The 16,545-nt window shown below is 44.7% G+C and overlaps 1 long non-coding RNA gene across 1 annotated transcript; it reads right to left on the reverse strand.

Moving 5' to 3' along the window:
• Window positions 1–3,930: 3,930 nt before the first annotated feature.
• LOC109248307 (uncharacterized) lies at window positions 3,931–15,774 on the reverse strand. The gene is made up of 4 exons (XR_002071999.2): window positions 14,783–15,774; window positions 10,834–11,208; window positions 4,542–4,763; window positions 3,931–4,128 (listed from the first exon to the last, which is right to left on the reverse strand). It is a non-coding gene; the product is annotated as an uncharacterized LOC109248307 (long non-coding RNA).
• Window positions 15,775–16,545: the final 771 nt, after the last annotated feature.

Genomic DNA, 16,545 nt, shown 5'->3' on the forward strand with positions numbered 1-16,545 from the left:
GTGTGTGTGTGTGTGTGTTTTACTGTTATAATACATGTGACACATGCACAGTGCAAGAAATGAGAACCAGAAAGGAGCTACAAAATGAGAGGCACAGTTTTGTCTCCTCAACATAGACCTAACTCCCACTACCTGCTACATTATAGATCTTTCCAGAACCCTTTTTATACATATACAATAATATATACGCATGTCCACTCTATCACAAATAGAAATATACTACACGTGTTGTTTGCATTTACTGAATCTTGTATCACATAATCACATATAAGATCCCAAGTAATTTATTAAATGGCTGTAGAATATTTCCATTGTATGGATGCAGAATGGTTTATTTAACTGGTGTTTCCTTATGATTGGACAATCGGGGTTTTATTTTTTAATGCAAATAATTCTACAATGTATATGCTTGATCTTTTTTCCTTGTCTCCATAGTACAAGTTCCTAGATGTGGACCTGCTGGGTCAGAGAGCATTGTCCAGCTTTAATTTTCAGAGATATTGCCAAAGTGCTCTGCAAAGAGATCGCCCGAAACCGCCCTCTCCCAGCAGTAAGTGAGAATGTGTATGTCTCTTCTTTGCCAGTGTAGCTGTTAACAAATTGGGGGATCGTTGCCGATCTGATAATGAAAAAAAATGTATTTTCTTGATATTTTCATCTGCATGTTTAAAAGTATAAGTGAAAGTAAGCCTTTTGTCACTATTTATTGGCCACTGTGATTTCTTGTTCTGAGAACTGCTTATTCATGTCCTGTCCCATTTTTCTGTCAGGTTCTTCATTTTTTTCTTATCGATTTAATAAGAGCTTTTTGCAACTTTCGGAAATTAGTCACAAGTCATATATCTTGAAAAGTTCTTACTAGTACGTGTTGTCTTTTAACTCTGTCTGTGGCAATTTTCCCTACGAGAGCTTTTTTGTTTTTTGTGAAATTTATTAATCTTTTCCTACATCTCTTCTTAGTCTTGTCCCCATGATTACAAATTAGTCCCCCCAAATTTTAGTGTTAGATTTTTTTTCCAGATAGAGTAAAACCTTGGTGTGCGAGCATAATTCATTCCAGAAACATGCTTGTAATCCAAAGCACTTGTGTATCAAAGCGAATTTCGAGAACCATTGGCTCAGTTGTGATCATGTAACGTTCGGCATCACCTACTACTCGTATTGTAAGACATCACTCGTTTATCAAGTTAAAATTTATCAGCAATGTAAGAATGAAATATGGCCATTTGTAGCAACGTGGATGGAACTGGAGAGTGTGATGCTAAGTGAAATAAGCCATACAGAGAAAGACAGATACCATATGGTTTCACTCTTATGTGGATCCTGAGAAACTTAACTGAAACCCATGGGGGAGGGGAAGGAAAAAAAAAAAAAAAGAGGTTAGAGTGGGAGAGAGCCAAAGCATAAGAGACTGTTAAAAACTGAGAACAAACTGAGGGTTGATGGGGGGTGGGAGGGAGGGGAGGGTGGGTGATGGGTATTGAGGAGGGCACCTTTTGGGATGAGCACTGGGTGTTGTATGGAAACCAATTTGACAATAAATTTCATATATTAAAAAAAAAAAAAAAGAAGCCTCAAAAAAATAAATAAATAAAAATTTATCAGCAGTGCCTGCTGGTCTTGCGGAATACTCACAGAACAAGTTGCTCACAACCCAGGGTTTTACTGTGTATCTTTGGTTCCCTGGTGTAAGAGGAGACATAGAGTTTTCATCTTGTTTTCTCCAAGTGACTAGACAGGTATTCCAAACCCGTTTATTGAATAATCCATCTTTTCTTGTCTTGATTTCGTACGTGACTGTCATCGTGTTTCCAATTCTCATATGGATTTGGGTCTATTTCCAAACCCTGTTCTCTTCTTCTGCTCAAGTTATTCTTGGTCCAGAAACCCAATTTTAATTAGTTTTGCTTTATAACCTATTTTCCTATGTAGTAAAGCTAATCACCACCCCTTACCTGTTAATCATTTCCCCCCCAGGGTTCCGGCTATTCCACATGCTTATTTAAACCAATCAGTGTTGACTGGGCAACTCCTAAGCAACAGGCAGTGGTCTAAGCACTGGGGATACAGCAGTGACCAGAAAAGGGAAAATATCTGCCCATGTGGTGCTTACGTTCTAGCTGCATGAGAGAGGAAGACAAATCAGTCAAATACCTACAGTGTCAAAGGGTGATAAGTGAGACGGAGAGAGACAAAATAGGGAAGGAAGATAGGAAGTGGGGAAAGTACGAAACCAGGGGATCAAGACAGGCTTCATTGAGAATATGGCGGTTAAGGTGAGGAAACAAAGTGCGCGGACAAGCAGAAGCACTGTGCAAAGGCCCTGAGACCAGAGGCCAGTGTGCCTGGAGCAAAGCGCATGAGAGAGAGAAGGAAATGAGGTCAGAGAAGTAACAGGGAGTAATCCAAGAGGGCCTTGTGGGAAAATGAAGATTTGGGCTGTTTCTCTGAGCAAGATGGGGAGCCATTGGTGAATGCAGAGCAAAAGTGTGTCATAAGTGGACTTAAAGTTCCAAAAACTGATACTATGGATATTTTGGTTGGAATGACGTTGAAATCTCACATTAATTTACAGAGGATATGTGTGTGTGTGTGTGTGTGTGTGTGTGTGTGTGTGTGTGTCTATATACATACACACACATATATGTATATATATACACACATATTATAAGTCATGTATATAAAGTAATATATATTAAGTAAAATATATATATTTTTTAAGTATCTCTGTACCCAGTGTAGAGCTCTAACAACTCCAAGATCAAGAGTCGTATGCTCTACCGACTGAGCCAGCCAGGCACCCCAAAGGTTGACATCTTGAAAATCCTGTGTCCTCATACCCAAAAATAAGATATGCAGTAATATTATAAATGCACAAAGTGACAAATTGAATTACCTCTAGGAATGTATTCTACAGATACAGTTGTATATGTGCAAAATGACTTATATATACAAGTATTGTCTATGATACCAAAAGATTGGAAACAATGCCAACATCCAGACATCTACCGGTATAGGACTGGCTAAGTAATTTTGACACGTGCATAGGGCACCTAGTTGTCTCAGTTGGTCAAGCATGTGACTCTTGATCTTGGGTTGTAAGTTGGAATCCCACGTTGGGTGTAGAATTTACTTAAAAATAAAATCTTTAGGGGAGCCTGGCTGGCTCAGTCAGTTAAGCATCCGACTTCAGCTCAGGTCATGATCTCACGGTTCATGGGTTCGAGTCTCGCATTGGGCTCTGTGCTGATGGCTCAGAGCCTAGAACCTGCTTCGGGTTCTGTGTCTCCCTCTCTCTTTGCCTCTCCCCTGCTCACACTCTGTCTCTGTCTCTCTCTCTCTCTCTCTCTCTCTCTCAAAAATAAACATTATTTAAAAATTTTAATAAAATATTTAAAAATAAATAAAAAATTTTGGACACATACACTCAATGGAATGACATGCCACTACAAAACAGTAAGGAGAATCTTTATGTACTGATTCAGAATGATCACCTAGATGAACTACTAATAAAAGCAAGGTAGAGAGAATAGTGTGTGGAGTATGCTGCTTTGGGGATAAAAAAGGGAACTATATATTACGTATGAATTTACTTCGGTAGCGATACAATATGTTTGTAAGAATACATAAGACACTGCTAACAATAGTTACCACTAGCGAGGGGCACTGGGGAACTGGAAGACAGGGACATTTTTCACTGTATACCTTTTTCTATCTTTGGACTATTGAACCATGTGCATATAGTATCCTCCCAAAAAGAATATAAATATACATCTCAATGAAATTGAGTATGTCTTTATGTTAGGGCCATTTTGGAAATGTATTTGGCAATGACTCAAACAGAATTAGTAGAGACCTAAGTCATATGCAATGACCTATATGATGTACCTTTACACGGCCAGTTGTAATAAATACACAAGTAGACAAATGTAGGGCTATATAGACAATGTGCTCATTTCTCTGCCAAAAAAATATATACTTTGGGAGAGGAAAACAGGCACAAAAGGCGATTTCCACATTTTCACAGCGCAGATGAGCTGGGAGAGCTCAGTCTCTTGGCCTGCCAATTACACACTGAAGCCTGTGCTGAATAAGTGGGCTGTGTCGTGTATTAAAAGATGATGTGTCCTACAGATAAAAGAAAAATGAATCCGGTAAGAGGGATCAGGAGCGTAGGGTGGATACCTAGGAGGAGAGTGGGGTATATAGATCTGAATTGGATGGTTAGGAAGGCTCCCTGAGAAGGTGACATTTGGGGAAGATGTGCAGAAGGGGAGGGGGCAGCCATCCTGGTGTTTGAGAGAACACCTTTGAGAGGGAACATTCCCGAGGCAGGTGTTTTCCTGGTCTGTGGAAGGGACAGCAAGGAAGCCAGTGTGGCCGGAGTAGATGGAGGTGGGGGGCACAGGCAGTGGGGAGGAGGGAGTGGATGCCACAGGGCTTTGTCAGCTCTGCTGAAGACACTGCCTTAACGAGATGGGAAACCACTAGAGGATATTGAGTGAAAGAGTGAAATGGGTCCTTCCATGTTAAGAGCATACCTCTGGTTGCCGTGCAGAGCACCAGCTGGAGGGAGTCAAGGGTAGAAGCAGGGAGGCCAGTGCCAGGATGGTCGTGTTATTCCTCACTTCACTCCCTGGAGCATATTCTCAGAGCTGTTCAAAGTAGATGCCTGTGTAGACGCTACATTCAACACAGAAGCACGGTCCTTCAAAGCTCGTTTTTTCCCCGTCATAAGAATAACACACACTCACAGCAGAAAACTTGAGAGAAACAGAAAAACATGCGTGAGAAAGGAAATTTACCAATATGGTGCCTCCCAGACACAACTACTGTTGACATTTTGGTGTGTTTCTCTCTCATCTGTGGGGCTTCGCGTAGCTGGGTTCATAACATGCACACATTCCACTTGATCTCGTAACTAGTAAAATGAGCATTTTACCACTAAAAGATTTATTCTAATGAAAGCACGATATTCTTTTTTATGACTGTATAAAATTTAACTCAACCCACCCACTAAATAAGGCATCGAGAAAGACCTGTACGCACAAATTTTGGTCTGCAGTTTAGATTTGCTTTCCCTGGGACAGATTCCAGAGGTGGAACTAACGGGTCAAACAGAGGATGTGTTTTAGGGTTTTGATACTCATTGTCCTATTATTTCCCCAAAAGGTTGTACCTGTATAAATTCCCATAAGTTTATTGAAGTCATAAACCACCTTTAAGAAAAAAATATCCTTTATTAGCATCATCCTCTTAAAGAAAATGTCTTTTTTTTTTTTAAGAGATCATCTTTTTTTTAATGTTTATTTATTTGAGAGAGAGAGAGCGTGCACTTGAGCAGGGAAGAGGGGCAGAGAGAGAGAGAGAGAGAGAGAATCTTTTTTTATTTATTTTTGCGGGGAATGGAGAGAGAGGGCACAAGTGGGGGGGGGGGAACAGAGAGAGAGAGAGAGGGAGAGAGAATCCCAAGCAGGCTCGGCACTGTCAGTGCAGAGGCCGATGTGGGTCTCGATCTCACAAATTGTGAGATCATGACCTGAACCAAAATCAGGAGTCAGATGCTTAAGAAATCGAGCCACCCAGGCGCCCTTAGAGAGCCACCCAGTGCAGAGCCCGACATGGGGCTCAATCTCACGAACCATGAGATCATGACCTGAGCCTAAATCAAGAGGCGGACACTTAACTGACTGAGCCACCCAGGCGCCCCGAGAAAATTTTTAAAATGAGAAACTGTCAGAATTTCATACATCAGATGCATAGCAGAGAAGGTGAAAAATAAGAATCTGAGTATGAAAGAGTTATTAGAGTTTTTAGACCAAAGCTGTAGTTAAATTACGGTCCAGCTCAAGGAATACATATGAAACCAAGTGCGCATTGGGTATGCTTTATAGGCATAGAAGGAGCCATCACTAAATATATGTGGTTGCTAAGAGACTAAACTGGGGACTAAGACATTCTCCTCAAATTGAGTTATTCCAGGACTAGCTTTCTCTGCTTTCTAAATGGTGTGGCATGGAGACATTTGTGACAAATTGGTGTTCAGCCAGAAGGAAAGAAATATGTAGAAAGATGAAATAAGGAGTAGGAAGACGTGGGTTCTAGAGCAATTCATTACTTCCTTACTCTGGGTCAATCACTTGACCCGTTGAGTCAAGTAAAGCGGGAATAATATTGCCTGTCTCCTCTTGTCTACCTCACAAAGCTTTTATGAAGATCAAATACGCTAATAAATGGCAAAGTGATATACAACCGTAGGGTGTCGTTGCCAGACCGAAGTCTCAGGCGCGCTGCTTCAGCTACTTACATATGACACACTTTCATTCCTCTCACTGGGTTTGTCTTGCGTTCAGTTAGAGCAGATTCAACAGTCTGCTTTGGAAAAAAAAAAAATTTAGAAAGGAAAGCGTGGTGATACAGGTCCATTCGTAGCCCCCCATGAGACCGAAATTCCCTAAAGGGCACGGCTTCTATCTCATTCCCTATGTGAAGTGTCCAGAACCCCCTGTGTTAGGAGGAAACAGGATTATAGCACCCTGTTTTGTCGTGTTTCTTAATGGAATATTCTAGGCGAGGGCAAGACGGAGGCCCAGTTAGGAATTTCTTTCTTTCCTGCCTCTGAGCCTGCCCTACACCCATCTTGTTATTCCATCCCCACCCTGAGCTGCCGGGCAAGCTACTCCTCATCCGTCAAATCTCAGGAAAGTCGTCTCTTCTAGCTCTTTCTCTTAAGCCATCGTGTTGGCCTGAACCTCCGTCAGCACCCAATACAACGCTGTTTCGTTGGATAATGAGTAGGCTCTTCTCCCCCTCCCGCTGGCCAGGCCCTTGTCTCCTTTGCACCTGCTGCAGCAGGCTCGTGTTCTCTGAATAAAGGCGTGCCTGAATTTTCAGGGGTCCGTGTCAGGAAAGGAGGTGAATGCATCCCTGACAGAAATGAAGCCATTATGTACTCTGTTGCCAGAAACATAGTGCTGAACCCACCTCTCTGCATAGATGCATGACTATATACTCAAACGTGTTTGTGCATACATATAAGCAGTATTCTCTTGGTAACGCAAAATGTTGAGAATAATAACGAGTTGAGGTTACTGAGGCCTGATACTAATCATGCCCAGGTCTTATGTTGAAATGGAATTGGAGTATACTCAGAAGAGCAGGGGATTTTAAAAATCTGGTCCTCCTAAATCCTCTCGCAGACATCTAATTCAGTGATCGTCAGTTGTCTGATGATTCTATAGCAGTGGAAATGCTAATAAATACTGATGTCTGTGAACCACCCCCAGAGACTCGGATTTAATTCGTCGGTGGTAGGACTTGGGCATCTGTACATTCTGTCAGCTCCCCAGGGGATTGTCACGCGCAGCCCGGCTGAGCACCACGGCTCTGAAGTGTCTGGGGTTGAGATGACAGATTTAACTAATTAAACCTCAAGGCCGATCGCAGTGGACTTTCTGGACATCTGCATAAAGGCTCTCGCTCTCGCTCGCTCTCTCAGTCTCTCACCCCCTCGTTCCCTTGCTCTCTCGCTCGCTCTTCTGTTTATTCAATAAATCGCTTTGGGATGACTCTGCTGCTTTTCAGCCAGTCACGTAAGAACTCAGATCCCGATGGTTCAGATGGAAGCATCCCGGGCTGTTTAACACCCAGGATGCAGTGCTGTTAAGCATGGACTGTGGAAGGACGAAACGAAGTCAGTAGGTTCCCCTGCCTGTGTTACGTGGGTGGCCCTATTAATGGGAGGGGACACAAGAGCAAACACTGACATACTGACATTTGCCAAACCCTCTTGAACTTTCTCTTTCGGGATCAGGCATAAGCCGGGTGGGGTACCACCTGACTCTCACGTGGTGCATGCCACGTGGCCAAAAACTATCCTAAGATTCTCTGACCAGGCAGTTCCTGCCTTCTGATCATTAATCCCAGGATCCTAAGGAGCTGTGGCTCTCGGGGCAGGGTGAAGTGAGGACCGAGGTGTCCCAGCATCGGTGACACAAAAGCACTCTTTACATAAGGCCACCGTTGAATGAGGTGAGTCCCTGGTAGTACTTCTTCCAAAGCCAGCCCCTGACTGTAAATTCCCAAAGGGCTGGGTTCCTGTCTCCCCACTCTCCCAGCCTGTCACACGGAGATGGGCCTCCACCAGATACTCAGGGAGGATTTATAGAGCAAATGCCCTCCAGCTCCTTGATATTCCAATAAACCATCGAAGCCCCAGGATTTGCTTATTTGCAACACCGGAAACGGTTAACCTAGAGATAACACAAGCGCTGAGGTTTCTCCCCTGGCCCTTCCTAGGGCGGCAAGATATGCACCACAAGAGCCCAAGGCGCAGGACTGAAATAACACTGGTGCCACCCCGGCGCCATGTTGCTCTGGGTCGGGACTGGGCCCTCCTGGAGTGTACCCATGAGCCCGGAGGTCACAGAAGTCTTTGTTTGGGCCGCGGGCCCCCAGGGTCCCCACACGGCCATCTCCCTGACAGCCAGCATGTCACATGATTCTCATGAACCTTCCTTCTAAAACTCTGAGCTCAGTTCTCCCAGAGTTGCATTATCCTGGGAGCTGATTCACCGGGTACTCCACTCGACTTTGATTGCAACAATCAGGGCCTCAGCCATCAAGAGGATGAAAGAAGGAAAAATCTCGTCAGATCATGATACTTTTCAGAAAACATCAAACAGAAAAATTGTGCTCTGCCTTTTATCTCGGTGTCTTGGTTCCATTTTATTCCTCTTATTCCTTCTATCACTGCTACATCATATAACCAAGATCTTTATGCTAAAAGGAAGGGTTATAAGAGAGTGCTGTTTCCACTGTCTAGGCAAGCAGAAGAAGCTAATCCTAAGGCTTCTGCTGGAAGGAAGCCCTATCAATGTCTGTTTTCATTGGAAGGTTCTCAAAGCAAGATAATGAGAATTTCTCAGGGCCCTGATGTTCCCCTCCTTCCCCTCCATAAAATCAGCTGATTCTCACACATACATTTTGTCTGATTCCACGGCGTGGATACATTTGATGGAGCCTTTTCCTACAGCAGCATTGCTTGCTAATTCTGGAGATGCCACTCGTCTGACAGAGAACCTGACGTTTAATTGCACTGGACAGCCTGACTCAAGGCCACATGTGGCAGGGCTGAGCCAGGAGAGGGTCAGGATATCCATACGCATTTCTGAATGTTCAGCTCTTAAGTTCTGGTTTTGCGTTGGATTTGGGGTTTAATCGTCTGCCAACAATAAGCCAGCACTTTTACAGAATAAGAGACTGTAGAGTTTTAGGAAACTCTGCCATGATGAGTTTTCGGAAAGCTGTCAGAGCAATGCGTTACTTTCTTTCTTTCTGATGCTGAATTTCACTCCTGGATGTTTAGGTTTCTGAATCAGCCTAAATTCAGAGACCTATATAGGTTTGGAGACATTGCTAATGGTGATAAAAATAATGACATTTATCAAACATCCTTCCTTTATGAGCCAGGCATCATATGCATAAGAAGCCCACCCCAGGGACAGGGGCAAAAGCACAGGAGGAGGAGTCCAGAGACCCAGGCTAAGGGTCCAACTCTTGAATTTGGCTCAGGTCACGATCTCACAGTTTGTGAGTTCGAGCCCCACATCGGGCTCTGCGCTGACAGCATGGAGCCTGCTTGGTTTTCCTCTCTCTCTGCCCCTCCCTGCTCTCTCTCTGTCTCTTAAAATAAACATTAAAAAAAAAAAAAAAAAAAGAGACCCAGGTTCCAGCCTTGACCCTGCCACTCACTAGCTGTGCTATTTGGGGTAACTTTCTGAACCTCCATTTCTTCATTGTAAAGGTATGTGTTGAGCTACATGATCTGTCTACAGTTTCTTCCACCATCTACAATTCTAGATAGATACAAGTTCCCAAGACTCACTTGGCCACATTTGACAAAATGCAAACAAGAAAAGAAAAAAGAAGGAAAAGAAAGATGAAAAACAACCGAAGAAATAATTTGAGGCTTCCTTCCTTTTGCTATTCTTTGAGTTCAGCGACGATCATTTTTTCTTCTTGTCATTTAGTGGGAAGGATAGAAATCTCGAAAAAATGAGAAATGAAAGGACACAGACAGCAGAGGCACAGGAAGGGGAGGGGCAGAGAGGAAGAGCCAAATAGTGCATTGACAGCAGCTGCGGCCCCCAGGCCTGCTGCTCCCTCTTTTGCCAGTGGCCCTGAGAACCCCAGCGAAGCACAGCCTGTGAGATGGGGCGCTGGCCCAGCAGGGTTTCCCAGTCTTCTAGGCCACACTTGCCCTCACTTCAACAAACATGGAGAGGATCCCTTCTTTGTATATAAGGAAAAACAGGCCTCAGCAGTGTCGGGGTGGCTCAGTTGGTTGAGCAGTTGAGTGTCCGACTTCAGCTCTGGCCACGATCTAGCGGTTCATGAGTTCGAGCCCCATATCAGGCTCTCTGCTGACAGTGCAGAGCCAGCTTCGGATCCTCTGTCTCTCCCCTCCCCCCCCCCCCGCTCTCTCTGCCCCTCCCCCCTATGTGCTTGCGCTCTCTCTGTCTTAAAAAAAAAATTTTTTTTTTAAATAAAAATAAAAAAAGGAACAACAGGCCTTTAGAAACTTGCAGGGAGATGTGGGAGTCAAGATGTTAACAGAGAAAGCGATCTCAGGAAGTAGAGAATCAAGTGCAACATTGTGTGGGAGGGACAGAAGGCCCCAGGGGTGGTCAGAGAGCAAGGTGACCTGTGGGGGCTGCCGGGGTCTGAGGAGGCTGCAGGAAAGATTGAGCTTGAGGGTTGGGCGGTAGGCATGTGGGCAGCCAGGAAAGAAAGGGAAGAACCTTCCAGATCCATCTGTCTCATGATACTTACTCCTTTACGTGGCAGGGGCCTTCGGAAGACAGTGTCCCCACTTTTCCCCGGAAGCTCAGCTATTGGTTTAAGTCAGCCTGCATAGATGTGTCAGTAGTGGAAGGACCAGCACTTTTCTTCAGAAGGGACGTTTGTCCAACACATGGAACAGTCCTGTTTCCTGTCAACGCGGGGCTCGTTTCCTGAAAATGTTTATTATTTTTTTTCTTTCAATTAAGACATTCTGTGGTGGATTTCACAGCCTCAACTGACGGACTTAGCCTCTTGGTTGAGTGGTATGTCGTTATTTGCAAGATGATCCTGCCCAAATGTGGATGATTTATTGCCTCTTCTTCCACTCCTCTGTCTCTGGAGATCTGTGTTTAGGTAGGAAGTCTGGGGGCACAGGAGAGAAAAGAATCTGTCATTTTTGGTGTTGGTTCAGTTTCACTTACTTGAAGAATCAGATCGGCAAACAAAGAGTCTGCTTCTGCTTTGGCACTCTTATTTTATTTTATTTTATTTTATTTTATTTTATTTTATTTTATTTTATTTATATCTTTATTTTTATTTGAGAGAGAGAATGCGTGCAAGCTGGGGGGGGGGTGGGCAGAGGGAGACAGAGAATCCCAAACAGGCTCCAGGCTCAGGGCAGAGCCCAACACGGGGCTTGATCACACAACCCTGGGATCATGACCTGAGCCGAAATCAAGAGTCAGATGCTCAACTGATTGAGCCACACAGGCGCCCCAGGCACTGTATTTTAAAATGCTGCTTAATGTTTGGATTTAATGCACCTGCACACGTACACACACACACACACACACACACACACACACACATATACCAGAAAACTATGGTTGAAAAAAGACCAAAAGAAAAATTTTAATTGCTACAGCTTTTTCCACGTGTAGACTAAAAAAGATGTACCAGTGAGGACAACCCACAAAGTAGGAGGAAATATTCGTAAATCATTTATCTGTTGAGAGAACTAGAACCAGGATAGGCAAAGAATTCTTACAACTCAATAATAAGACAAATAGACCAATTAAAGAAATGGGCAGAGGGTTGGAATAAGACATTTCTTCAAAGAAGATATACAAATGGCTAACAGACAATGAAAGACATTCAGTACCATTAACGGCGAGGGAAATGCAAGCAAAATGACAGTGAGACACCACTTTACACCCAGACGGATGGCTCGAAGAAAAAACACAGACAAGTGTTGGTGAAGATGTGAAAACAATGGAATCTTCATACACGGCCGGTGGGGATGCCAAGATCGTGCAGCCTCTTTGGAAAACAGTCTGACGGTTCCTCAAAAAGTGAAAAACAGAGTCACCATATCACCGAGCAATAGTACTCCTGGGTACTCGAGAAATGCAAACGTGGCCACACACCAACTCACAAATGTCCACAGCAAGATTTATTCATAATAGTCCCAAACTGGAAATGACCTAAATGTCTATCAGCAGATGAACGAATAACAAAACATGGTCTATCCTTACATCCATACGATGGAATATCATCCTGCCATAAAAAGAACGAAATACCGACATATGCTGCAACGTGGATGAACCTTGAAAACTATGCCAGAGGCGCCCGGGTGGCTCAGGCAGTTAAGGGTCCGACCTTGGCTCAGGTCATGATCTCATTTTGTGGGTTTGTGGGTTTGAGCCCCTGTGCTGACAGCTCAGAGCTTAGAGCCTGCTTTGGATTCTGTGTTCCCCTCTCTCTCTCTGTCCCTCCCCCACCTCTCTCTCTCAAAAGAAAAAATTTTTTTAAAAATAAAAATAAAACCCACTATGCTAAGTGAAAGAAGCCAGTCACAAAAGGTCATGTATTGAATGATTCCACTTATATAAAATACCCAGAATAGTCAAATCTCTAGAGACTAATCTCCAGATTAGTGATTGTCTGGGGGGTGGGAATGAGGGGGAAGCTTTGGGACAATTGGAAGTGGTTGCTATTTGGTCTAGGGTTTTTTGGAGGTGATGAAAATGTTATAAAATTGATGGTGGTGATTGTTGCTATTTAAATTTTAAAATAATTTTTTGTTTATTTTGAGAGAGAGAGTGAGCGCACAAGCAGGAGAGGGGCAGAGAGAGAGGGAGAGAGAGACCCCAGGCAGGCTTGCACTGTCAGTGCAGAGCTTAACGCCAGGTTCGAACCCACGAACTGTGAGATCGTGCCCTGAGCTGAAATCAAGAGTTGGATGCTTGACCAACTCAGCCACCCGGGCTCCCTGATAGTTGCTATTTAAAACCACTGAAATTGTATGCTTAAAAAAAAGGGAACCAGGGCGCCTGGCTGGCTCAATTGGAAGAGCATGTGACTCTTGATCTCAGGGTTGTGAGTTCAAGCCCTATGTTGGGTGTAGAGATTACGAAAATAAATAAAACTTTTTTAAAAAGTTCACCAGAAAAAAAAAAAAAACACCCAAATCTTTGTCCCACTTTTGCTTTGACTGGTGTGAAAAATGAAGGGACAGAAATCAAATGACAGTGACCTAGTCACTGCTACTTTCTAACATGACCCATCAGAACAGTTAACATTGGCACCCGTCTATTTCTGTAAACCAGCCATATAGTCATAAGTGACCGCAGGGGTGAGCACATCCCATGACCTGCTTTGTCAGGGGTGATGCTGATGACCAAGGTCACTGTCTTAGAAGATAAGAATCCCAGGTTGGGAGTGGGTGGTTCCTCATAGCAATGTCACCAGGCATCTCCTAGAGCTAGACTCATGTCCACAGGCTGAACCCAGGCCCATTTGTTCAAGAGGCAGAGGTGAGACATGCTCACTGTGTCGTAGAATCTAGATGAAAAGGTTAGATTTTTGTGCTCCCAAAACAAGCTCCCAGCCTACACCCACCCACCCACACGCAAACAACGTACAACTAAAATCGTAAAATGTGGTGTTTTTTTTTTTTTTTTGAGTTTTTATTACCAAGGACTCAGTAATTCCACTTTGGGAAATCTATTCTAAAGACATAATCTTCCATTTAGGCAAAAGCTATGCGCACAAAGACAAAATTGCTCAGATTAGTGAAAAATTGACGAAAATTGGGGAACGCTGAAATCAACCATTCTACTGTCATAAAGCCATTGAAATAATGACGGTGCGGCTATGTTTAGACCAGGTTCGGTGAAAAAGCCTCTGAAAGGAATGAAGTAGTGGTTACGTTAGGGTGTTGGGAGGACAGGTGATATTTTTCTGTTCGTGTCACCATTTTTCTATAACGAGATTTATTACATTTAGGACAAAACAAAACATTTTAATCATAAGAATTAAGATGGTGCTTTTTCCTTATAGAGAAGAATTATGACAGTAAAGTACTGCTTGTATTTGCCGGTTGTCTGGAACAGTAGTTCTTGTTAAAATGTGCGTTCTGTGTCAGCGGGTCTGGGGATGAGCTAACGACCCTTACTGCTCACAGGATTGTCCTGAGACATCAGCAAGATAATCTATGCGAAGTGCTTAGTACACTGAAGCACTCATCCAAAGGGACTGTCAGGGGTTGGGGCAACTGGGTGGCTCAGTCGGTTAAGCATCGGACTTTGGCTCAGGTCATGATCTCCCAGTTCGTGAGTTCGAGCCCCGCTTCGAACTCTGTGCTGACAGCTTGGAACCTGGAGCCTGCTTCAGATTCTGTGTCTCCCTCTCTCTCTGCCCCTCCCCTGCTCACGCTCTGTCTCCCTCTCAAAACATGAAAAAAAATTTAAAAACAACAACAAAAACAAAACAAAGGGACTCTCAGGGATTCCCCTCACTCACCTTTGGAGCTGCCTACATTACTATGATGGGCATAGTCAAGACCCTTGACAAACACTGGTCCGTTGGCTTCTGCGTAGCGCAGTTACGTATCGACAAGGACCTTTTTGGACTGCCTGTGGAAGGCTGAAGAATGCCCTCCCCCACTCCAAATCTGCCCATGTCCCATCCCAGGGAGCTGGGAATGGTACCTTACATGGCAAAAAGGACTCTGCACACGTGATCAGGTCGAGGATCTTGAGACGGGAGATTATCCTGGATTATCCTGGTGGGTTCAGTGTCATCACCAGCGTCCTTGCAAGAGGGAGGCAGAGGAGGCAGACTCAGAGAAGGAGACAGATGCGGCGGCAGAAGCAAAGGCAGGCTTTGAAGATGGAGGAAGGCGCCCCCAGGCAAGAAACACAGGCAGCCGCGAGAAGTTGAAAACAGGCAAAGAAACCGATGCTCCTGGAGCCTCTGGAAGGACCACAACCCTGCTGACTCCTTGACTTTATCCCAGGGAAACTGATTGCAGGCGTCTGGCCCCCAGAACTGTAGGAGAATACATTTGTGTTGTCTTAAGCCACTAAGCTTGTGGTGATTGGTCACAGCAGCAAGAAGAAACGAACACACTGCTTTTACCTGGTCCAGCAGGCGTGGGGCTCGAGAATCACACAGAAGCTCGGGCCCTACCTCCAGAGGGGCTGATGCGGGGGTTCTGGACAGGACTGTGAATTTGCGTTTCTAACAAGCTCCCAAGTGGAGCCCGTGTGGGTTCAGGTCCACACTCTGGGTAGCAGCGGCCCCCCAAACTTGTTACAATCCACATTCCCTGACAGATAACTTCTGAGTCAAGAGGTCAGGAGCCTTTTTTCTTTTCTTTAAAGTTTATTTATTTATTTTGAGAGAGAGAGCGAGAGCATATGCAAGCAGGGGAGAGGCAGAGAGAGAGGGAGAGAGAACCCCAAGCAGGCTCCGCACCGTCAGCACAGAAGCCGACGCAGGGCTCGATCCTGTGAACCGCGACATCGTGACCTGAGCTGAAAGCAAGGGTCAGACACTTAACCAACTGAGCCACCCAGGCACCCCAGGAACTTGTCTTTTCACAAGCATCCCCAGCTGATGTTACCAAATGGTTTTCAGTCACACTCAGACACAAACAGCCTGAGAGGCTCCCAGGGCGGGAAGTCCCTGTTCGGCAGGCCAGTGGCAGAGGGAGACTCCGAGGCACTCATGAACTCATCACACAGAGGAGTCAGTCCGCTCGCTGTGCTGGAGTCAGTAACGGGAACGACCTTGAAATTGGTGGCCGGGCCGCCAGGGCTTTGCACGCTGGCTCCTCAGAGGAGATGTTCACAGAGAGCGCACTCCGCTGCTCCTAGGGACCGACGGGCACACGACATTACTCGGCCTCACCCTCCTGGAAAGCAAGACTGGGAAGAGTCCACTCAAGGAAATGCTACCTTCTGGCTCTGGCTCTCGCAAGAGCCTGGGAAGGATGCCCCAGCTCTCTCTGCAGCTGGGTCGGCACGGAGAGTGGCATCAGATAGGAAGACTGCCACACGATGTGTGTCGTCAGCCTGGGGCTGGTGGGAATCAGAACAGGAAATGGAAGCCAAAAAAAAAAAATGATTATATATATATATATATATATATATATATACACACACACACATACACACACATATATATATATTGAGGAGGTGGAGGAATAAGGAAGGAAAAGGAAATCAGAAAAGGCCAGATTGAGAACAGTCCGTGATCATAAGGAAGATGTGGGAACAGCAAGGGAGACAACTGCCAGGCGTCTGCCCAAGGATGGGGGTGGGAGAATGGGTCTGTGCAGCCAGTGGCTTCGACAAAAGCCACTATACACACAGTAAAAGCTTGGAAGTCGCTGTCCAATTGGAAGGTGTTCTTGGGCCATGCACAAACTCAAAGGACCCAATAAACAGTACCTTTCTTTTTTAAAAAAAAAGT

The sequence above is a fragment of the Panthera pardus genome, unplaced genomic scaffold (assembly GCF_024362965.1).
Source record: "Panthera pardus isolate Hobbes unplaced genomic scaffold, ASM2436296v1 HiC_scaffold_27, whole genome shotgun sequence".
NCBI lineage: Eukaryota > Metazoa > Chordata > Mammalia > Carnivora > Felidae > Panthera > Panthera pardus.